The following is a 24,895-nucleotide window of genomic DNA, read 5'->3' on the forward strand; positions in this document are numbered from 1 at the left end:
CCTCGCCTCTGACACAACCAGCAGGGCCCTTCGTACAAAGAGCCGTCTCCTTTCCAGGCCTCACCAGCAATGTCACAGGTGTCATCCTCAACATCGCCCGACTGCCAACACTAGCGTGGCAGCTGACGGGAGGGGAAGGACGGTCGGAAAGGGTTAAAAGAAACAGAAGAGGCTGTGTTTGTTTTTCCAGGACGGATTTCCACACACACCATTCAGAGGATCTGAAATTAAATCTGAGCGCTGTGGAGAGAGGAGTTTTATTGTGCCATAGGGTTGCAATCCATAATCCTGGAATTTAGGGGGAGGGAAAGAGTCAGTTCCACCTTTGATTTCAGGATCCCCCAAAATACCATCGCCCCCCTCCCCCCCCGTTCCCCTCCCCGATTGAGACCAATGATAACAGGGCACTAAAGGAATTTCAGCCCCCCAGGCAGCATTTTGCCTTCCAAGGTTTCCAAAACAGCCATCAGACCTCGAATGGATTTCACTCAGCTCTCCCCATTCCAGGAGCAGCGACCCTGCAATCCCTGGGGTGCCATATCCCTAGTTTTTGGGGGGGGAACCCACATTGCTCTGTGCACTGCAGCAGCCTCGCTAGCAAAGCGGGCATGGGTCCGAGCAGGGCAAGGGATTAAAATAAACTTGGGGATTAACAGGGGGGGGATTGAATTCCCCTCGCCCCTCCGCCCCATACTGGTGCAGAGGTGCCAGCCCTAGAGGCTATTTTCGCCTCCATGTTACAGTGTTGAACGGCAACACCAGGGGAATAAAAATAATGAATAAATTGCAAACTTTCCAGCCAGCTTCCCTGCCTGCGAGCCGGACTTCTGCACACGCTGCTCGCCACCGCTTGTGATGGGTTGTGGGGGGGAGGGGGTGATGGTGCAGGAAACGTGGGGAAACGTGCAGTCACCACAATTCACGAGGGTTGTCTGTATTTCTGTCGGGAAGGGATTTGCGGGGGACACCTCTGGGCGAAGTGGGGTACCTCCAAACGGTTGGAGTGTGTGTGTGGGGGGGGTCTGTCCCCCATAACATGTCTCCTAAAACATCCCCTCTAGCACTGGTGTTAGTCCTTGGTGGTGCAAAGTGCCGTGCCCCTTTGCCCAGCCGGCGGGCTGGCAAACTCCCGGGGGACCCCAGGGATCATGGACCCGCAGGCTCGGAGTCACCCTGGGGGGAAAGAGGGGTGCACCCCAGACCCCCTGCCGACCCAGCCAGCGCTCCGGCACCCTCCCGGCTCAAGGAGCAGGCGAGGAGCCAACTCGACACCTCCAGCAGGGGGCAGGCTGCTGTGCTCCGTCTCCCCCTCGCCCCGCAGATCTCGGCTCGGTGACAGCCTCCCAGCTGGGCGAGCCTTGGCTGCAGCCCACTGGTTTCCAAACAAGACTTCTTGGACACAGGATGCGCGTCGCAAGTCGCTTGCCAAGCAACCCCCCCACCCCGCCATGCAATAACTCCCCCCTCCAGTGTCCTCGCCCCCCCCCACAACCCTCCCAACACAAACAGGGGTTTCCGTTTGCAGTGTCAATGCGCGCACCCCCCCCCCTTTGCAGAACAGAGACACACAAACACACATCCAGGCTGAACCCCCCGCCCGGCTCGGATCGACACCCCCCCCCCCCCGCGCCTTTGGGAGAAGTTTCACGCCACGGAGCAAGTCACATCGCTAACTCCGGACAAACCCGCCCCCCCCCCGGCCAGGGCAGGCTCCGCTCAGCCCCGGGCATAGACAGCTCCGTGCACGACCCCAGCCCCCGACTCCCGTCCCTGGCAGGGAAGCAGCCGCCACCACCCCCCCGCCGCCGGTCTTACCTCCGATCCCTGCAGCGCCGGCTGAGGCCGCCCCGTCAGGGGCCCGATCCCCGGGGGTGGGGGGAGCTGGCGCCCCGCAGCCGAGTTATAATCCGGCCCTGCGCCCCGACGGCCGAGGCGGGGGGATAACAAAGCCCTGCATGCCAAGGGCTCGCAGCTCAACGCCCAGCCGGCCCTCCCCCAGCAGCCGGCGCCAATCTCCTGCCTCTCCCCTCCCCCGGCCCAGCCCAGAGTCCTCCCCCTGCTCCCGGCCCTGGCAGCCGCCCGCAGCCTGCGCCGCTTCCCGGCAGCCGGCAGGGAAAGGGAAGGGGGCCGGGCGGAGGCGAGCCAAGGGGAGCGAGCCCAGGCTGTAGGCCCGTCCCCCAGGTGGTGCCCGTTGCCCCGAGGGAGAGGGAGGAGAAGGGATCAGGAGGGGGAGGAGAAGACCGGAGGAGAGGAAAGAGGGGACAGGAGGGGTCGAAAGGCGGCCAGGGGCTGTCGGCCTTGGGTTAAGCCCTGTGAAAAGTTCTCCCTGGCCATGGGGAAACTGGCAGAGGCGCCACCTTTCCGCTCCCCAGCCATGTTCCACCATTTCAGAATTTCCTCTTCTCCCGAGGGCGAGCCAAAGGTGGAAATTTCCCCCCAGACTTGGCGTCGGAGCCGTCGAGCCGCCCGTCCAGGCTGGGGGCCCGAGGGAAGCGAACCCCCTTCCCCTCGGGTTTGCGGGCAAGATCGCCCCGTTCCCGCCAGCGGTTCTGTGAAGGGATTGGCCCCCGGCGGTGCCGAGCGGCCAGGACTCCTGGAGCCGCTCAGCAGTGGCCCAGGCTGGACCGGGCTCAACACCTGTGTGCGAACATGTGTGAAATGCACTCTCCCCGAGTACGCTAGGCTAGTGACACGGGTTTGGAAAAGCTTTTATCCCAGGGCCTTGTCTTCCCTAGGAAACGGGGTGTATGGACCCATGGTAAAACCTGAGTGTGGACAGGGCAGTGTGTATTTTAACAAGGGTTAAGCCCCTTGGAGCCACCCTAGAGGGGGGCCTACAGGGTAGCACGAGCAGCTAACTTGTTAAAGCTACAGCTTGTCTTCTCTGCACTAGGGCTAAAAGCCTGGCTCCAATGAGTACAGGTGAGGTTTGCCATTGACTTCAGTGGGGTTAGTATTTAACATGTGTTGGCTAATATATATCAGCTAACGTGAGTTAATACACACCAGCTAACACATGTTAGTAAATACATCCCAGCTGACAGGTGTTAGCTAATACATCCCAGCTAACGTGTTAGTTAATACATTCCAGCTAACATGTTAGTTGATGCATGACAGATAACATGTTAATACACATCAGCTAATGTGTTGATTAAAACACGCCAGTTAACGTGTTAGTTAAGGCATGTCAGGTAATATGTTAGTTAATACATAATTAATTCATGTCAGATAACATGTTAATACATGCCAGCTAACATGCTACTTAATACATGCCAGGTAATGTGTATTAGATAATACATGCCAGCTAACACATGCTAATTAATATGTATCAGATGCCACATTAGTTAATTAATGTTTGCTAACATGTGTTAGATAATACACACCAGCTAACACATGCTAATTAATACATATCAGCTGCCACATTAGTTAATTCATGTTTGCTAACATGTGTTAGTTAATACACACCAGCTAACACATGTTAAAACCACACCGTCTTCCTAGTGTAAACATGGTTGTAGTGAAGACACACACACACTCTCTCTCTCCCTGACGCGCATGCAAACACACACACACACACACTTACTTTCTAGCCCAGGTTAGACTGGAGGCCTTGCCAGCCAGAAAGCAACTTGTGGGAGGACTCCTGATCTCCCCGGAGAAATGGGCAAGCAGCAGGGAGTGTGTGGAAGCCCAGCCCCGCCTCCCCATGCTGCTTTCAAAGGACAAGACTGCAAAGCTGGCCTGGGCAGGCCTGGCAAGATGTTGGCACTGCCCAAGCTCTTCTGCAGAGAGACACCTGCCCAGGTAGACATGGCTAGAATGTGAACCAGCACAGCTCTTCCTGGTGCACAGAGGAGTCCCCGGTTTAGTGCCACGCGATGGGAGGCCCCAAGCGGTGCACTTGGGTGGAGGGGGGGGGCAATAAACACACAACAAATCTTGTGCTAAGTAAAACATCTGTCACTCCAAGAAGCATTTGGGTGCTAATTAGCCAATTATTTCTCTCTTTATCTTTTTTTTTTTTTTTTTAGTGTAGCATCAGTAACGGGGGCGGGCAGGGGGGAGGAATTGAATAAATAAAAATACGTGAAGCTCCTGCCCCCAATAAACAGGGGCCTGCACAAAGGGGGGCCAAGCTGGGGCCTGGCGCCCCCCCTCAAGAATCGGCGGGGGCACAGAACTCCTCCAGCCCTGGGGCCATGGTGGTGAGAGCGAGCTCCTCTGGCCCCTGGGCCTCGGTGGGGTCACAGAGCTCCTGCAGCCCCCAGGGCTGCGGCAAGGCACCCCACTGAAAGCGGTCGAATTTAAATTACTGTGCATGCCCCTGCCAATAAATAAATCTAGGGACAAACTATTTTCAGTCAGGCGATCTTAAACCGTGCCACCGTCTTCCTGCTATCTCTTAAAAGCAGAAAGCACTAAGATGACGAATACATTTGGATTGTGTGTGTGTATATGTGCATGTAGTTGGGGTTTTTTATTGCTCCGTTTGCCTGGGTAGAAAGTGCCGGTGTAATTAGCAACACAGCAGCCTAGGATGCTGGGGTTTTGAAATGAGAAGAAAGTTAAAAAAAGATCAGCCATTTTTTATGATTGTGTGGTTGTCGCTGCAAGTTTAAAGACCTGCTGCTGCCATGTGTGCGTACTCATCTGCAAGGATAGACGGATAGATCTGAATCTGTGCAGCACCTGGCATGATGGGGCCCTGATCTCGGCTATTCTGTGTCTGTGCAGCACCCGACACGATGGGCCCTGATCTCGGCTATTCTGTGTCTGTGCAGCACCCGACACAATGGGCCCTGATCTCGGTTATTCTGTGTCGGGGTAGCACCCGACACAATGGGCCCTGATCTCGGTTATTCTGTGTCTGTGCAGCACCTGACACAATGGGGCCTGATCTCGGTTATTCTGTGTCGGGGCAGCACCCGACACAATGGGCCCTGATCTCGGTTATTCTGTGTCTGTGCAGCACCTGACACAATGGGGCCTGATCTCGGTTATTCTGTGTCTGTGCAGCACCTGACACAATGGGCCCTGATCTTGGTTATTCTGTGTCTGTGCAGCACCTGACACAATGGGGCCTGATCTCGATTATTCTGTGTCTGTGCAGCACCCGACACGATGGGCCCTGATCTCGGTTATTCTGTGTCGGGGCAGCACCCGACACAATGGGCCCTGATCTCGGTTATTCTGTGTCTGTGCAGCACCCGACACAATGGGGCCTGATCTCGGTTATTCTGTGTCTGTGCAGCGCCTGACACAATGGGCCCTGATCTCGGTTATTCTGTGTCGGGGCAGCACCCGACACAATGGGCCCTGATCTCGGTTATTCTGTGTCTGTGCAGCACCTGACACAATGGGGCCTGATCTCGATTATTCTGTGTCTGTGCAGCACCCGACACAATGGGGCCTGATCTCGGTTATTCTGTGTCTGTGCAGCACCCGACACAATGGGGCCTGATCTCGGTTATTCTGTGTCTGTGCAGCACCCGACACAATGGGGCCTGATCTCGGTTATTCTGTGTCTGTGCAGCACCCGACACAATGGGGCCTGATCTCGGTTATTCTGTGTCTGTGCAGCACCTGACACAATGGGCCCTGATCTCGGTTATTCTGTGTCTGTGCAGCACCCGACACAATGGGGCCTGATCTCGGTTATTCTGTATCTGTGCAGCACCCAACACAATGGGGCCTGATCTCGGTTATTCTGTATCTGTGCAGCACCCGACACAATGGGGCCTGATCTCGGTTATTCTGTATCTGTGCAGCACCCGACACAATGGGGCCTGATCTCGGTTATTCTGTGTCGGGGCAGCACCCGACACAATGGGCCCTGATCTCGGTTATTCTGTGTCTGTGCAGCACCTGACACAATGGGGCCTGATCTCGGTTATTCTGTATCTGTGCAGCACCCGACACAATGGGGGCTGATCTCGGTTATTCTGTATCTGTGCAGCACCCGACACAATGGGGCCTGATCTCGGTTATTCTGTATCTGTGCAGCACCCGACACAATGGGGCCTGATCTCGGTTATTCTGTGTCTGTGCAGCACCCGACACGATGGGCCCTGATCTCGGTTATTCTGTGTCGGGGCAGCACCCGACACAATGGGGCCTGATCTCGGTTATTCTGTGTCTGTGCAGCACCCGACACGATGGGCCCTGATCTCGGTTATTCTGTGTCGGGGCAGCACCCGACACAATGGGGCCTGATCTCGGTTATTCTGTGTCGGGGCAGCACCCGACACAATGGGGCCTGATCTCAGTTATTCTGTGTCTGTGCAGCACCTGACACAATGGGCCCTGATCTTGCTCTTGTCCTTTAGGCACTACAGTAACAAACTTAAGAATACTAATAATGTAAGAGAGAGAAAAGTCCCAAGATAAAAATAGTCTATCCCATATTTCCTCTAACCGATCACCTTGGGGTTGTTCAGACGGACTCTGAACCGGCCGATTTCCTTCCCGCTTGTGGGTTCACTTTTCGAGCTCCCCTTAGTGGCGCCCATTCACTTTCTGTTTCCAGCCGTTTTACTTTCTAGCTCTAGGGTCTGATCCGAATGGAAGTCCAGGCCAGTCTTTCCCATTGACTGTGGTGGGCTTTGAATCAAGCCCCTAATGCTTTACACTCAAACTATGGTGGTTAGCGGATAGTGCACTGGACTGGGACTCAGGAGATCTGGGTGCTAGTCTCGGGTCTGCCACTAGGTGACCTTGGGCAATTCGCTTCCCTGCTCTGCGCCTCAGTTTCCCCAATCTATACAATGGCTGAAAACCACCCTGCTTTGTAAAGCGCTGTGAGAGCTGCAGATGGAGAGGTGATAATTAATATCACTGGGGGTGTACACGCTTTATAGCATCTTTTGGCTGAGGTCGCTGCATACACAGGGGCCCCCTGCATCCCTCCATCTCCTGTGTGTGCCACCCTCTATAGCAGGTTCTCTGAGCCCCACCATACCAGCATCTCCCATTCTCTTCCCCCCACTCCCATGCCAGGGGTTGTGTGCCCTCCTCCCCTGGCCCCATCATAATTATTTGTGTCTTTCTGTCCAGGAGAACAGAAAAAGGGCTAAGCCTTGGGAAGCCCAGCTACTGACCCGTAGCCGCAGCCTGGCGGTTTAGACCCAACAATTTTGGTTTGGAAGAAATAAAACAAGTTTTATTGATCGAAATACTAACCAGGCCTCGCTGGCATGAGCGGCCTGCATCAGGGAGCGGGGATGCTGGGTTACCCCACTTCCAAGCAAAGTCAGTGGGAGCTGCAGGGACTTGGGCCCAGGGCTCCTAATGGGCATATCCGATGCTGAGTGCCCGTGAGACTCTGGCCTCAAGCATCCCACTGAGCGCTGCAGGCCCTTGGGGGTCCCCAGCTGGCTGCCCCGAAACAGAGATCATGGCCCCCGAAACAGAAGCCCTAGCAACATAGGAATGGGCAGACTGGAGTCAGGACACCTGGATTGTATCCTCCAGCCCGGCCTCTAATTTACAGTGGCACCTTGGGCAAAACACTCTCCTCCCGTGCCTCAGTTTCCCCACCCATTAAGTGGCCTCACAGCCAGTAAATCAATGCTCACTGTGCTTTGAGCTCCCTGGCTGAAAGGAGCTGTAGCTGGTTGTTCAATAACTCGGTTCCCACCACAAGGCCACCTCTCTCCAGAGCAGTCCTGCACCAGGAGGAGCCTGCGGGAAGAGCATGGCATTCTGGGTATTGAGATGCAAATGAGCACCCCAGGCTCATCTGTTAAAGGACAGAGAGGCCCGGTGGAACAAGACATGCTCCTCTTAAATGAAGCTGCTGTTCCCTGCAACCTCCCAGGCAAAGGGCTCCTCTAATTCCAGCAATTAGCGTTTGTTCATTAGCTCGGCAAAGCGCTGATTAGAGAACGGGGCTGCTGCAGGGATGGCGACCCTCTCACCCCCTTCCCTCACCCCCGTGTTGCCTCTGCTCCATGATCTGAGACACCCCCCCTTCTCCCTCCCCTGCCGGGGGCGCTCTCTGCTGATGGGGATGAGATCAGATGTAGCTGCAGTGGCTGGTGGCACTGGACCGGGTAACATAACGCTCGGCCTGCGGGCTTACGCACGCCGATCAGTGGCACTCTGCCAGCCCCAGCTCAGCGTTGTTCTCCTCCTTTTACCAACAGGGAGGCGAAGCATGGCGAAGGGGAGAGATTTGCACAGTGAGTCAGGGCCTGCCGGACATGGCCATAGAACCCAAGCGTCCGGGCTTCCTGCTCCTTGCTCTGGCAGCTAGACCACACTGCTCACCCAGAGCTGCGGATAGAACCCAGGAGTCCTGGTTCCCAATCCCCCGCCCTCTCTAACCACTAGACCACACTGCTCACCCAGAGCTGCGGATTGAACCCAGGAGTCCTGGTTCCCAACCCCCCGCCCTCTCTAACCACTAGACCACACTGCCCGCCCAGAGCTGCGGATAGAACCCAGGAGTCCTGGTTCCCAACCCCCCGCCTTCTCTAACCACTAGACTGCACTGCCTACCCAGAGCCAGGAATAGAACCCAGGAGTCCTGGCTCTCTGTCCCCTCCTATAACAGCTAAATCACACTCCCCTTCTATAGCTGGGGATAGAACCCAGGAGTCCTGACTCCACCGTCCCTCCTCCCACCACTAATCACTACACCCCACTCTCTACCAGAGCTTGGGATAGAAGAACCCGGGCGTCCTGACTCCCAGCCCCTCTGTTCTAACCACTAGATCCCACTCCCAAGGTCTTTCTCGTGACTCTTTCCCAGCTATTAGCTTCTCAATCCCTGCCATGTGGGAGTGCCAGGCCCATGCTCATGTGATGCCCAGACACTATGGTGATGGGCCCATCAGAAAGACAAATCCCGGTTAGCCACGTTCCAGGCCAGCAGAGATGGGGAAGATCACTGGCAGGAAGGCAGCTCTCAGAGATGGGGTGTGCGAAGCCCCCATGATCTCTGCAGACCCCATCTGTGAGGCGGCTCACCTGGATTGCAGCTGGCAGAAGGGATCCATCTCCTTCTGACCCCCCCCTTGGGACCCCACATCCTGCCTGGGGCAGGGGAGGAACCCCACAGCCTAGGACTGAGCAACCCCCGCTGGGATCTGGAACAGGCCAGGGGGAGAGAGGTATGTGACCCTGCCCTGCTTGGGGGGCTGGTGGGAGAGGGTCAAGAGCTCAAATAACAGGGCAAAGGGACTGGATCGGCCTGACACTCCCCCCCCCACAGCTGCTCACACACCCCCAACTCCCCACCATGACCCCTCAGCCACTCAGACCCCCCAACTCCCCACCATCACCCCCCAGCTGCTCAAACCCCCCCACCAACTCCCTACCATGCTCCTCTTCCAGCCGCTCACACCCCCACAACTCCCCACCATCACCCCCCAGCCGCTCACATCCCCACAACTCCCTACCATGCTCCTCTTCCAGCCGCTCACACCCCCACAACTCCCCACCATCACCCCCCAGCCGCTCACATCCCCACAACTCCCTACCATGCTCCTCTTCCAGCCGCTCACTCCCCCACAACTCCCCACCATCACCCCCTAGCCGCTCAGACCCCCCAATTCCCCACCACACACCCCCTCCCCAGCAGCTCAGACCCCATCCCCCCCCAGGGCCTGCCTGCATCATAATCCGCCTGGCTTATTTATTTATTGACTCAGAAAAACTTTGTGTTGATTAGGACGTGGGGGTCCCGGTGGGATCCAGCGCCTGCCACACATGATTTCCCTGGCACGCTAATTACCAGCAGCGCTAATGGAAGCGCCAGCCAGAACTAATGAGCTCAAAGCGGGATGGGATGGGGGGGGCGGGCGCCGAGCCGGGCTTTGGGGACGACTCCTTGGGTGTTGATTTCCTTGATCTTCTCTCCTCCTCCCCCCCCTCCCAAAATTCTCCAGCCCCCTTGAGGACACGTGGATGGCGAGCTCTGGGAAGACAAGATCCCGCCTCTGATCTTGGGATCAGCATAGGAATAAGAGCCCGGGAAGGTCTATTTGAACAGCTGGTACCTCCCTCCGCTGCAATACGGGATGACATCTGGAGTGAAGGGGGCTGCCACAGCCGCCCCTCGTCTGGCAATGCTGAGATCTCGCCGCTGGGCAGCTCCCCCTGCCCTTCGGCCTGGGTTTTCCTTGGCCCTGTGCCCCCGTACAGGAGCTGGACAGGCCGGCTGGGGAGAGGAGGGAGGGTCTTGATGCTGGACGGTGACTCAGGAGAGCTGGGACCAGCACAGACCAAACACAGCCCCTGCCTCAAAGAGCTTGCCAAGGATAAGACAAGAGGCACCAGGTGGGTACGGACAGACGAGCCGGGGAGCTTAAACTCACAACGGTGCTAACCACTAAAAATCCTGGATTGGGCAGAGTCACGTCTCATTCCAGCAATCTGTAACCCACCGACCCTCCTTTGGCCTCCGACGGCAGAGATGTCAATTGCACGCAGTGCCTTGATTGGTCTCTTGCAACGTGTGTTAACTGCTTACGCTTAACACTCTGTTCCACCTTGTATTTAGCTTTGACGCTCAGAGTACCTCTCCCAGCCCTGAAGAAGAACCCGTAGAGCCCGAAAGCTTGTCTCTCTCACCAACAGAAGCTGGTCCAATGAAAACTATCACCTCACCCACCTCATCTCTCTCAGACCCTCGGACCAACCTGGCTCCAACAACACTACAAACAGATAGACAAGGGAGCAGAAGGAGACAACAAAGTTACAGACTCCCAGCCTGACACTGGGCAAGTCATTTAGGGCCAGACTTTCTGCAGAGCTCACCCCCCTTACTCATAGGGTCATAGATTTGAAGGCCAGAAGGGACCGCTGTGATCATAAGAATGGCCCTACTGGGACAGGCCAAAGTCCCTCTAGCCCAGTATCCTGTCTCCCGACAGTGGCCAATGCCAGGTGCCCCAGAGGGAGTGAACAGACAGGTAATCATCAAGTGATCCATCCCCTGTCGCCAGGGCCGGCTCTAGGATTTTTGCCGCCCAAAGCAAAAACAATTTTGGCCGGCCCCCTCACCCCCGGTTCTTTAATTACCCCACCCCCGGCCCCACCTCAACTCCGCCCCTTACCCAAATCCCCAGCCCTGCCTCCTCCCCCCAGGCTCTCAAGCCTAGGAGGGAGGGGGAGAAGCAGCGCCCGCGCCGTGGCCACTCAAAGTCTCCTCCCCTCCCAGGTTTGAGAGCCTGGGAGGGAGGGGGAGCAGCGGCGCGCGAAACGGCCGCTTGGGATCTCCCCCTCCCTCCCACGTTTGAGAGCCTGGAAGGGAGGGTGAGTAGTGGTGCGCGAATCAGCTGTTTCGTGCGCCGTGGCAGCAGCAGCGGAGGTGAGCTAGGGCGGCCGGGGCACATTTTTAGGGGCGGCATTCTGGCGCCGGCCATGCTGCCCCTAAAAATGTGCCGCCCCAAGCACCAGCTTGTTTTGCCGGTGCTTAGAGCCGGCCCTGTCTGTCGCCATTCCCAGCTTCTGGCAAACAGAGGCTAGGGACACCATCCCTGCCCATCCTCGCTAATAGCCATTGATGGACCTATCCCCCATGAATTTATCTAGTTCTTTTTTTAACCCTGTTATAGTCTTGGCCTTCACAACATCCCCTGGCAAGGAGTTCCACAGGTTGACTCGTCTGTCCTTCTGGATAACAGAGAACTGCCCCCAAGGTAATTCCTGGAGCAGATCTTATAGCAAAACATCCAATTACATAGGCATCGATGTAAGTGACCCGCTGTTCAGAGGAACATAGTATGTCTGGGGTTGGGTTCTTCACGTTACAGCTGTTCCTGTGGGAGCTGCTGGACACTATGGAAAATCTGGCCTCACTAGGGCTGTTAAGCCTTGAAGGTCTGGCCCTGAGATCCTTTGGAAATCTAATGCTCATGTCTCTGGCAAGCGTCTTGCTTGCGTCCCCTAGTGCGCAGCGGGGGTGAAATGCTGCCAATCAGAAGGGCAGCACGTTCCATGGGTGCAAACGGCTGTGCAAAGCTCAGGGCCGTGGCAAGGCGACAGGTCTGTGCCTCAGTTTCCCCCCTGTAAAAGGGATGTCAAATGACCCTCCCAGGGAGCACTGAGAGGATAGTTTGCCCACCGTGTGTTTTCATTCCCGTGCGGGAGGGGCCGCCCAGATACCACGGTGATGGGGAGGCCATACAAGAACCGAGTTTGGAAGTCTTAATTAAAAAAATATCCTCAGTCACCCAATGAGGGAGCAGAAACAAAACCGCATGACTCAGGTGTATTATGTGTAGGCGCTGACTCCCTGAGTGCTCTGGGGCTGGAAGGCAGAGGGGGCAGGAAGAGGTGGGGTGGGAAGAGGCAGGGCAGAAGGCTTGGGGGAAGGGGTGGAGCAGGGGCCCAGCACCTCCGGGATAAATCCCAAAGTCAGTGCCTCTGGTATTATGGTAGTGCCTCAGAGCTCCAGTCATGGACCAGGAACCCATTGTGCCAGGCGCTGTGTATTAGTTATTAGGTGTATTATGGTAGCATCCGGGAGCTCCGGCCGCAGACCTGGCCCCCATTGTGTCAGGCGCTGTACATATTTATTAGATGTCTTACGGTAGTGCCTAGGTGCTTCAGTCATGGAGCATTGTGCCAGACGCTGTATAAATGCGCACCAATGAGCCAGTGCAGTGTTTACCATGCACGGAGTATTTGTCAACCCCCAGCCGCTCACCCCTTCTGCCGCAGCAAATGAGACAACCAGAGACACATGACAGAGGTGCAGCGCGGAGAGCAGCCTGGTATAAAAACCTGCACCGAACAGAACAAGCCGGCTTAGCCAGCAGCCCGAGTGCGCGATACGGCCTCATTTCCAGAGGGACTCTGAGCCAGCTAGCAGGTTGCTATTCCGCTCTCCCAGCCCCTGGGCTCTTGTAATTATTACCTATCTCTGTGTCAACAAATTGAGCAAGGTGGGGAAGGCGGAGTGCAGGCAGGGGTGAGTGTGGGGGGATGGATGTGTCATTCCCAAGCCTGGGCTTGCTTGAGACATCCCTGCCCAGGAAAACTCGCAACTCTCCCAAGCCATGGCAGGTTGCTGGGGGCTGGCATGGTTGCTTAACTGCAAGGGAGGGGGTGACACTGCAGGATCTAGCAGTGTGTGTGTGTGTGTGTGTGTGTGTGTGTGTGTGTGTGTGTGTTGCTGCTGCTGCCAGGGAACTCCATGGCCAGCCCTTTGCCCCCAGCAGCCTGGCTCAGCATTGCCAACTCTCATGATTTGCAGTGTGTTTCTGAACCCCCCAGTACCCAGAGGCAGGTGGGAACCCCAGCTTTCCTTTGCACTCCTGTACTACGGTGACAAGGGCCAGTCTAATGATAATCCCTAGTGCGTTTCACCAGTCGAGCACAAAGCACTTTATAAAGGAAGTTGGTATCATTGGCTGCACTTGTCACATGGGGAAACTGAGGCACGGAGGTGGGACGCTAAACTAGTTTTTTAAAAATTCAAGTCTCCAGCTCTTGTGGTGGCAGAGATGATCTTGAAAACATGCCTTGGGTGTGACCAAAAGGCTCAGAAACGAGAGGGCAAATCAAAAATAACCCAATATTTAATGTGTGCAGTGTTGCTATAGCCGTGTTGGTTGCAGGATATGAGAGAGAGACCAGGAAGGTGAGGTTGGTCCAATAAAAGATAGTAGCTCACCTATATTGTCTCTACAGTGTTTATATATATATATATATATAAAGAATCTCATGATTTTTGAGCCAATCTCATGATGTGGGGATCCTGACTCGTGAATTTTGGTGACACCGTTTGTGCTTACCAAAGGGCTGGCTGGAAAATATTTTCTGGGGAAAAAAAATAAAAAAATATAAGAACATAAGAACGGCCATACTGGGTCAGACCAATGGTCCATCTAGCCCAGTATCCTGTCTTCCGACAATGGCCAATGGCAGGTGCCCCAGAGGGAATGAACAGAACAGGTAATCACCAAGTGATCCATCCCCTGTCGCCCATTCCCAGCTTCAGGCAAACAGAGGCTAGGGACACCATTCCTGCCCATCCTGGCTAATAACCATTGATGGACCTATCCTCCATGAATTTATCTAGTTCTTTTTTGAACCCTGTTATGGTCTTGGCCTTCACCAACAACTGGCAAGGAGTTCCACAGGTTGACTGTGCGTTGTTTGAAGAAATACTTCCTTTTATTTGTTTTAAACCTGCTGCCTATTAATTTCATTTGATGACCCCTAGTTCTTGTTATGAGAAGTAGTAAACAACACTTCCTCATCTACTTTCTCTACACCAGTCATGATTTTATAGTCCTCAATCATATCTCCCCTTAGCCATCTCTTTTCCAAGCTGAAAAGTCCCCGTCTTATCAATCTCTTCTCATACGGAAGCCGTTTCATACTCCTAATCATTTTTGTTGCCCTTTTCTGAACCGTTTCCAATTCCAATATATCTTGGGATATGGGGAAAAAATCGTTTTTTTTAAATCTTTCCCTGGGAATTTTCAATTTTTTGTCAAATCAAAATGAAATAATTTCTTCTTTTGGGGGCAGGGGGTCCCCACCCATCCCTCTCTCTCCTTCTCCTCCCCCCACACTGGAAAAAAGGCGGAGGAAAAGGAAGAAACGGGATAGATCCTCCAAAAAAACCCAAACGAACAAACCCCTGAACATTTCCCATTGCGATTCAAATCAACTGGAAACGTTTCATTTTGCTGAAAAATGGATCTGTCCCCCAGTATATGTTTGTCCCCTTTGAAAAGCGGCTTTGCCTTGCTTGAAAAAGCTTTTCTGATGGCAAGAAATCTCAGCAGCTCCATCTCATAGTCACAACCAGAATCAAACCAAAGGCTCCATCAAGCTCCGTATCCCCCAACCTAACACGCCAGATGAGACCCGTGGGCCGGTCTAGCTGGGGAGCCTGTCTCCCGTCCCTGACTGCAGCTGCTGCAAAGGGACGTGTACGAATCCCTGCAGCGATGGGCGAACTTGCCCCCAGGGACTGTCCCCTCCTGACCCCAGCAGTCCGAGGTGGGGTCATGCCCTGAAGCTTGAGGGTTTATAGCCTTGATATAGGTTGGGTGGAATTTTGAAAGCAGCCCAGAGGAATTAGACCCTTAAATGCATTTCAATGGGGTTCAGGTGCCTGGCTCTGTAGCAGTGCAACACCACACACACACATACCCCACGCCATCTGCTCTGGGACTGAGAGTGGCAGTCAGTCCCTGTGGTCCTATCCATTCTGGGCTCTTGTTATGCTAAAAGGTGCTGAGGGCTGCCCCACCAGGGGACTCTCTGATCCAAAGGCAACCCCAGACTCTCTTTCAGACTCAAAGGAAGGAACAACTAAGCCCCTTTGGGTACGTCTAGACTGAAGGTCTGACGTGGGCACTGAGATGTGTTTAAGCCTAACCCCCCCTGCCCGTCACACACAAAGCCCTCAGGCACTTTCCTGTGTGTCCTCAGACCACGCTTTGCTGGCTCGGCCAGGTGCCTCGGTACAGACTTATTCCCTGTTGTTGCGCGTGTCTCCATCCAACTGCACACACTTTGCTGTGAGAACATAGATAAAGCCTGGAGAGCTGGGCTCATGTTTGGCTAGGCTGCCAATGGCAGGTAGGAGCAAGAACTCCAGACAATGGAGGCAGCCCCCAAGGGACATGGTAGGTCAGAGCTGAGCCGAGCAGGCTGAAGGGTTTCCAGAGGCCGGGGGTGAGGAAGTGGGACACAGCCTGTGTGTGTTGGCTGCTATAAGCCAGGGGAAGCAGTTGTGTGACCTGGAGAGGAAGCAGAGAGGCGGGTTTCTTGGGCACAGAGCTGCCAGGAGAGCAGATGTGGGGACTTCAAAACGAGGAGACTCCCTGCTGCTGTTCATTTCTCTTGCGTTCAGTGGGACAGGATTCTGTGGCCACCTTCTGTAAATAACCCAGATTGCACCAAAGGCTATCTCTGCTCATAGCCTCCAGTTCTCCTCCTCCTGGAAACAGCTCGGCCAGACTCCAGATATTGGCAAACTGCTGAGATCAAAGAGGCAACAGCCCTTTCTGCTGCCGATAAGGGGAATTGGCTGCACCGATGGCATCTGTGACTTGGATGCCAACTGGCTAGGATCTGGGCCAAGAACCCACAAACTCACTACCCAGAGAGCTGCATTCAGGCCTTGCCTGAGCGGAGGGTTTGCTGGCTACACCCGTGCAGAGAGGGAAATCTACTAGCAGCCCAGTGCCAACAGCAACTGTGCCTTGCTACGCTGCCACTGCTCTCCCGGGCTGGCGCCAATCCGGTGACCTGCACTTGCCATCAGCGGCGTCTTGGCTTCTCACAGGCAGACTCCAGGCTTTGGCTTTGTGCCCTTCCCCATCCCGTGGCCGGCTGTGGCGGCAGCCTGAACTTTACGCCAGGCGATTCCAAGGAGAGGCACGTTTCCTTTCAAACTTGATTTACAGCCCGGGCTGGACGTCAGTGGCGAGCGGCCTGGCTTGGAGCATCTGGCAGCCGCGGCGAGAGGGTTTGCAGCTGGCATTTAAAAGCGGCAAGGAGGGAGCCGGCGTGCCAGGCAGCGGGCACTTACCTGCGTCGGCGCGTGGCGGGGGGGAGCTTGGAGTCATTAATAAACACGGCAGAGGAAAAGTTCATCTCCATCCGGCAGGAGAATCCCCTCATCTCTAGAACTAGGGCTGATGGCGTGAGCTGGCCTGTGCGGCGGAACAGGAAAGGGTCAGAGCCGCCGGGGGGGGGGGGGGGGGCAAGTGGGGCAATTTGCCCCAGGCCCCGGGCCCCCCACGAGAATATAGTATTCTATAGTATTGCAACTTTTTTTATGGAAGGGGCCCCCAAAATTGCTTTGCCCCAGGCCCCCTGAATCCTCTGGGCAGCCCTGGGAAGGGGCCAAAGCAGCTGCCCTCGTGTTCCTCTCGGAGCAGCACGGTCACCCCGGGGCTGTTTCCAGGACTCCGTCGCTCTCTTGCCACGACGCTGCGTGCTGGCAAAGCACGTTCCCACTGTGCCAGGCTGCTACGAACTCGCCCAGCCTCACAGCTCCCCGGAGATGCCACGTGGCACTATGCTCATTGGACTGGGGAGGGAAACTGAGGCACCGAGGGGGCAGAGACTTGCCCAAGTCAGATGGTTGATCACAGACAGAGCAAGGAATAGAACCCAGGTCCCAGCCCCCTTCTGCTCTGACCAGCAGATCCCACTCCCCTCCCCCAGCTGAGAATAGGACCCAGGAGTCCTGACTCTCAGGCCACCTGCAACCCCGCTTGACTCACGAGATGCCATTCCTCTTCTGAGCTGGGGATAGAGCCCAGGAGTCCTGACTCCCAGAACCCCTGCTCTAACCTCTGGACGCCACAGCTGAGAATAGGACCCAGGAGTCCTGGCTGCCAACCCCTTGCTCTACGAAAGCTAGGATGGGAGCTCAGCGCTCCCCATGGCCTCTCTAGTTCAGCTGTTTGAGGTCTGCTGGGTAATCTGCTACAGACGGGGCTCCCCACATGCCCTGCGCTCAGAGCCCCTGCCATGGGACACGCTGTAACCCCCCGGAGACACTGGGCAGGTGGACCCAGGGGAAGAGAGATGTTCTCCATCACCCCCTTCCAGCCCAGGGGTGTCATTATTCCATGTGTTACGACAGCCCATGGGGGGCCTAACCCCATCGTGCTAGCTGCCCCACAGAGCAAGGGGCAGCAGCTCGCCGGGGGACTAGACCTGCTCCCCCTTTTACCCAGCCCGGGGATCTGGAGTGACTCACTCACGGGGCTGAGAACTGAGCACCGGTCTCCGGGGTCCCGGCCCAGTGCCTTAACCACAACCCCCTCCTTCCTCTCCCATGCAGAGGCTGTGTACGGGCCTGGGGAGGGGGCGCCTCGGTATGCTCCAGCAATCCTGGCTCAGCGTGAGCGACTGCCACTGATGGGCGTAATTTACATTTGACCCTCCCGCCGGCCCACCCCCGGGGAAGGTTTGAACCCAATTATCTCCGTCCCGAACTCGGAGAGGAGCCCTGATCTGTTTGGGAAACACGGCGCTCTCCCACGCTCAGGCTCTACCATGACCTTCCATTGCGCTGACCTGAAATGAATTAAACTGTCAGATCAATACCCAGCCCACATCCATCTGCTAGCTCCACATTATTACCTCTCCATTCATTCGCTACCTCTCCACCTAGCCAGCCGCCCCCCCCCCATTATCTCTCTGTCCATTATCTATATATCTAGTCATTATTTGCCTCTCCCACCAAAGGCTGATCTCTCCTGTCCCTCCACCATTATCTCACTCCGGTTCTGTATCTATCTGTCTTGCCTTGTCTGTCCAGTATGGATCTTGGCAACGCTGGGAATACAAATGCAATTCCTTTAAGCGGATTATATAACTGCTTTTCTTAAAGCACCGACAGATTTTTGGCTGGGGGGGGGTGGAGTTCTTACAGACTTGAAGCACCCGAGACGTTTCCGTCCCCACCCTGAGACGTACGCATGGCTAGATTCTTTTGACTTCAGTGTCGCATGCAGCACTCTGGCCCGTTTACTCCGATAGAGCGGTGCCCATTCACACCAGCCGGGGATTGGGCCCCTTTACTCCCATAGAGCGGTGCCCATTCAGACCAGCTGGGGATCTGGCCCGTTGACTCCGATAGAGCGGTGCCCATTCACACCAGCTGGGGATCGGACCCGTTTACTCCGATAGAGCGGTGCCCATTCACACCAGCCGGGGATTGGGCCCCTTTACTCCCATAGAGCGGTGCCCATTCACACCAGCTGGGGATCGGGCCCGTTGACTCCGGTAGAGCGGTGCCCATTCACACCAGCTGGGATCGGGCCCGTTGACTCCGGTAGAGCGGTGCCCATTCACACCAGCTGGGATCGGGCCCATTGACTCCCATAGAGCGGTGCCCATTCACACCAGCCGGGGATCGGGCCCGTTGACTCCATTAGAGCGGTGCCCATTCACACCAGCTGGGATCGGACCCGTTGACTCCGGTAGAGCGGTGCCCATTCACACCAGCTGGGGATCGGGCCCGTTGACTCCCATAGAGCGGTGCCAATTCACACCAGCCAGGGATCGGGCCCGTTGACTCCGGTAGAGCGGTGCCCGTTCACACCAGCTGGGGATGGGGCCTGTTGACTTCCATAGAGCGGTGCCCATTCACACCAGCTGGGGATCGGGCCCATTGACTCCCATAGAGCGGTGCCCATTCACACCAGCTGGGGATTGGACCTGTTGACTCCCATAGAGCGGTGCCCATTCACACCAGCCGGGGATCGGGCCCGTTGACTCCCATAGAGTGGTGCCCATTCACACCAGCCGGGGATCAGGCCCGTTGACTCCGCTAGAGCGGTGCCCATTCACACCAGCTGGGGGTCGGGTCCTTCGACCTTGAGGGCGCCAGGCCCATTGACACTGGCTGGGGAGCTACTCCGTATCCCCTGCCTAGAACTGATCCGTGAGAACCGCGTGGAATGTGGGGAGGGGCGAGGAACTGAAATGAACGGCCCCCCCGATCCGGGGGCCTGGGTCTTTGAAGCTCCCTGCGTGTGGCTAGCGTAACGAAGGAGGGTTTGTACTGGCTCTTGATGGCTAATCGGCCTTTCGTTAGCGTGGCCGTGCCACTCACCCGGCTCATCCCCCTGCTCGGTGGTTGGTGGCTGGATTGGCGCACGAGTGGCCCCCAGCTGGGTCCCTTGGCCGACAGCGCGGGGCCCGGCTGATTGGGATTGTCAGAGGACCTAATTGATCTGGACACCACACGTCTGCTTACAGAGCAGGGGAATGAACGCAATGCGCTCATTTGCATCTGAAAGGGGGGGCAGCATTTGGGAGCAGCCTCCATTCAGTGGCTGCACAGGCTGGGAGCTAATGGAGCTATTGGGCTTCACCCCCTGCTCCGGATCAGCTCAATCGGTGCCAACACCAGTGCCCTTGGGAGCCACACAGGCAGCATTCTGCCAGTAGGGTTGTCTGGTCTAGTAGTTAAAGCACAGGGCTGGCGTTTAAGAGACATGAGAGCAAATTGGGGCTCTGCCACAAATGCTCTGTGTGATACGGGGCACATCGTTTCCCTGCGCTGTGCCTCAGTTTCCCCCCTGTAAGAGGAGGGTGATAGTTCTTCTCCATTGTATTGCAAACTCTGTGGGCGCAGAGGCTGTTTGTCACCAGAGCTTTGTCTAGACAAGGATTAAAGGGCTGTTACCAATGTGTTTTAACTGTCCAGTGGAGCCAAGCCACATTGCTTGTAGGTAGGGCCCTACCACATTCACAGACGTGAAAAACATGTCACGGACCATGAAATCAGACCTTCCTCTGTGAAATCTAGCTGGGGGAGGGGCAGAGCTGGCGGCATCCCCGCTGGGAGCGCCAGCGGGACTGGATTTCCTCTTCCTCTGCACGGCCAACTTTGGGGGAAGATCAGACCCACCTCCGGGTACCTCCCCAGCTGCAAGAAGCTCCGTGGCTGTGCTGCCTTCAGACTGCAGAAGTGAGGGTGGCAACCCCCCCACATCAACTTTGCAAACCCCCCACACACACATATACACAATCCCCTTTTGGGTCGGGACCCCCATGGTTACAACACCATGAAATTTCCGATGTAAACATCGGAAACCGTGAAATTGACCAATTTTAAAACCCTCTGGCTGTGAAATTGATCAAAATGAACCGTGAACTTGGTAGGGCCCTAAACATAGGCTAAGCTAGGCTCTGCCCATGACTTTAGCTCAACCATTTTAATGATCCCAGCTCTTATCATCAGCAGATCTCAAAGCACTTTACAGAGGTGCCATTATCACCAGTTTACAGATGGGGAAACTGAGGCACAGGGAGGGGAAGGGACTTGCTCCAGGTCACCCAGCAGGCCAGGTGACAGAGCCAGGAATAGAACCCATATCCCTAGACTCCCCCTGCAGTACTCCAGCCGCTAAAAGGAGCATCAGCGCATCTACACTCGACTTTTGAACACTGTGAGCTGCGGCCCTGGCTCTTGAGTGGGGCCTTGAGATGCTACCGTAATACACATAATACTAACCCCCTCCAAAGGCGGACTCAGGGCCTGTCCTGGGAGCTGCATGCCCAGACTGCGGGCTGAGCGCACAAAAGCTGGATTGGGGAGGGCTGCTTTTAATTTTTTAATTAAACCCACTTCCTGCCCCTTTGTTCTGGTTTCCTGTCCCCTTGGGACTCCGGAGCTGGAGTTTTTTCTTAATGCTGGGGCCTGCGAGTGGCAGGGAGTCGAGCCAGTCCTGTTGGCTCACCCAGGTGGTGTCACCGCACTCAGGGGGGTTTGTCCACACTCCTCAGAGTGGGGGGATTACACTGGGGTGAATCTGGAGGGGACACTGTGACCTCAATGGGGTTACTGTGTTTTCCACCACTGGGACGGAAAGTCTATGCTGCCGCTAACACAGAAGGGCCAGCGTGATCTCAGTTACGCTGGTGTAAACGGGGAGTCAGTGGAGTCACTCCAGATTACTTTGGATTTACACCAGAGAGCAGAAGCTGATCCCGCAGTGCGTGCAACCCACGGGTCATTCTGAGATCCGTTACGTGGTCCCTGCCGCCGGATCCCCTGTCGCTGTTGGCGGATTGAGAGTGGCTGGCACCTTAGCTCAAGCCCTGAGTGTTCGGCTCTGGTTCTGGTTCAAGCCAGGCCGCTGGCTAGTTTAGCGGCTGCCATGTGTGACGGATGGGTGCATTCACAGGGCTCGTCTTCCCCGTTGTAAAGCAGCACCAGCAAGGTCTGGCGTTTAACGCAGTAAGCTGGGAAGGGAAAAGATCATTTGACTCCTGTAGCTATTTGCATTTCTAAAGCCGCTTTGACAGGGGGAACCCACTGCGCTTTGCAGGCCATGGCTCATTAACTGTGCAGACCCCCTTGCAAGGCAGGCACGTCAGCGTTAGGGGGAAACTGAGGCACGGCGAGGGGAAAGTGACTTGTTTAAGATCAGCTGCTGGCAGAAGAACCCCGGAGTCCTGGCTCCCAGCCCACTGATTTAACCACTAGTACATGCTGCCTGACAGCCTCAGCCTGCTAAGTGTTAACCAGGGAAGAGCTGCCCGTCCAGCAGTCCCGTTTCCCCAGTGGGCGGCTGCGAAATTCCCTGCCCCTTTCTGTAACCAGCAGGCAAACGCTGACTGTTTAACACCGACATACTTATAAAGAGCTGCATCCCATATTGGCCGGAAGCAGCCAGCATTCCAGAGTCCCATTCCTAGCTCTGTGCTCAATGGGCTGGGTGATCTTGGGCCAGTCACTGCTCCGTGCCTCAGTTTCCCCCCACCCCCCGCATCTGCAAAAGAAGGCTAATGACAACAATGACACTTACACTACTTGCCGACTTCCCCAGAGTGTGCGAGGATGAGCTGAAGTCGGTAAAGTGCTTTGAAGATGAAAAGATGCTCTCACCTCCTTCCCACGGGGGTTGTGAGCATTAATTAGTTGATGTTTGTGCAGCGCTTTGAACGCGTAAAGCACCATAAGTGCTGAGCGTCGTTATTACTGTTTAGAGGCACTCGGTCTTATTGTCGCAGGTGGGGATTAGGACTCGGATGCCTGGGTTCTGTTCCCAGATCCCGGGACCCTTTCTCGATCCAGATTCCCACTGATTTGTGTGTGGAGGGGGGAAGGTCCTGAGCGAAAGCCCTCAAGGGGCTGGAGAAACAGAACAGGAAGTCTTGTACTCCCGACTTGCACCGGCGAAACTAACTGCGCGAGGGATAGGGGAACAAGCAACCAGGCTTTAAAATGGGACGATATTAACATACTGCATCTCCAGGCCCCTGCTTATTTCATAGAATATCAAGGCTGGAAGGGACTTCAGGAGGTCATCTAGTCCAACCTGCTACTCAACGCAGGACCAATCCCCAATTAAATCATCCAATTTTTGCCCCATATCCCTAAATGGCCCCCTCAAGGGTTGAACTCACAGTTTAGCAGGCTAATGCTCAAACCGCTGCTAGTGTGAGCTTCACCAGGCCCAACCCCCCCAGCAGGCAGCTGTGACAGAATCATAGGACCTGTGGATCGGGCCGCCGGGGGGGCTAACACACACTGGATTGCACTGGCATCGGGTCACCGCTGGCACCTGCTGCTTTGCACCGGCTGAAGATTTGCCCTGCACAGAACAATCCCGGGCCTCGCCCCAGCTGCCCAATTGCCTCCTACGGGGCCCAGCTCCTGGGCTGGCATCGCCTGGCCTAGCTCTGTTGACATCAACGGAAACGATGCAGGTTAGCCAAGGAGCGATTTGCTCCCGCGCGTCTGCCCGGCCGAGCGGCTCCGTCTGCCAGTGCTCACGACGGGGCAGCGACTGAAGTGGCCTGGGGAGGATGTATTGCTGAAGCGCAGACGGCTGACGGGAGGATTTGACTAGCAGGGACTGATGGCTTTCCAGGCCTCTCGCTTCTAATCTAGAGCTGAAGGGAAACGTGCGTTTTGGGACATGTCTGCAAGCCGCCCTCATCCCTGCTGCCAAAGCCCATCCATCGACCACCCGTACGCGGCCGGCTGCCCATCAAACAGCATTAGAGCCTCGCTGGTGATGGACGGGCCATGGGAACTTGTCTGACTCCATGCACAGACACTCCGGAGTCATTGGGGGCTGATGGGATGTACCCAAGTCCTCGCAGGTTGGAAAGATCCTCTGGCTTTTCCCTGGCAAGAGCTGGGGGGGCTCCCAGTCGGGGTGGAAAAGCCGATTCGCCGCCATCCCACGCTTTGCATGGCGGCATGGGTAGCGTTTCACGCCCACTTTGCACGGGGCAGATGGCTGTACATGGGGTAGGCAGAGGGCAAATCAGGCCCAAAGTCCAGGGCAGCGGAGAATGGGGCTGTAGGAGAACAGAGCCTCCTCGGTGGGAGTATTCCTAATCTCAGTCTGTGGGCACAGGAAGGGTGTGAGGTTCTGTACCTCGGGGAAACACGCTACACGCCCCTGTTCATCCTTACAAAATGATTGTGTGGTATCAGTGCAAAGTTTGTCATGTCGGGTGTCTTCGGAAGGCTCGTGATGCACTGAGCATTGTTGTCATAGTGATGTTATAGTAACTGTTCTTACAGTAATGTTATAGTCATGTTATAGGTTATAGTTTCATGTATGTAGTTATGAGGCTGAAATGTGTCTTCATGATTTAAAATAAGCCCAGGCAAAAACTCTCCAAGAGCAGTTCACACCTCATCAGGGCATGTCTGGGACAAACCCAGCCCAGCCTCACAGGAACAAAGGACGCTGGCTTAGGCAGCAACAAAGGCTTTGTTGGACTCTTGAGGGAGTCACCCCCTTCCTTTGGTCAGTTTGGGACTGCGATGAGGTAATGCTCACCTGACTCTGAAGGGAGGGGGGCAAAGCCAAGAGGGAAGAAAGGACATGATAAAAGGGAGAGATGTTTGCCATGCTCTTCCTCTCTCTTCCACCTACATCTACAGACACCACACCAAGCATCCAGTGGGCATAACTGGACACTGCAAGATGGAGGTTCGTAGGGTTGTGTCTGGGACCAGAAATATTGGCTAGTGTCATTCAGTTGCACAATCCAAGGAGCAGTTACATGCCAGAGGCTGTGCGTGAACAGCCCAGGAGTGGGGCTTCTCACAGCAGAGCAGGGTAAGGCTGGCTCCCAGAGTCGAGGATTGGAGTGACCTAGCAGATCACCGGTCCAGATAACACCAGAGGGGAATGTCACAGAGGGTCAGCACTTCCCAGAGGCTCCAGGTTTGGCTCTTGACAGATGCAATGTGTCTGCCCTCCCCACCGTGCTCCCCCCAGTCTCTAATTAGTCTCTAATTAGTCATTAGTGTTTTCTGAGTGCTCCATTGGGCTGATCCTAGAGGTGCTGAGGGCAAGTAACAGCCCCCTGCCCCGAGGAGTTTACAGCTAGGCCAGACAGAATGGGAAAGACAGGTGCTGATTGGGTGACTTGGGTGCGGTGAAATGATGCAATATCCACATCTGGTTGGTTCAGGTTATGT

At 55.6% G+C, this 24,895-nt stretch overlaps 1 protein-coding gene across 3 annotated transcripts in view; it reads right to left on the minus strand.

Annotated features, from left to right (window-relative positions):
- The window catches only part of SEMA6C (semaphorin 6C), a 94,840-nt gene extending 92,858 nt beyond the window's left edge, over positions 1-1,982 (minus strand). For 2 of the 3 annotated variants that reach the window (XM_024107035.3, XM_008170345.4), the window contains exon 1: positions 1,816-1,970. The gene's annotated coding sequence lies outside the window, so the exon portion shown is untranslated. Of the gene's footprint in view, positions 1-1,815 lie in introns of all 3 variants that reach the window. The other variant, XM_024107036.3, reaches the window with a different exon arrangement.
- Positions 1,983-24,895: the final 22,913 nt, after the last annotated feature.

The sequence above is a fragment of the Chrysemys picta genome, chromosome 20, assembly GCF_011386835.1.
Source record: "Chrysemys picta bellii isolate R12L10 chromosome 20, ASM1138683v2, whole genome shotgun sequence".
NCBI lineage: Eukaryota > Metazoa > Chordata > Testudines > Emydidae > Chrysemys > Chrysemys picta.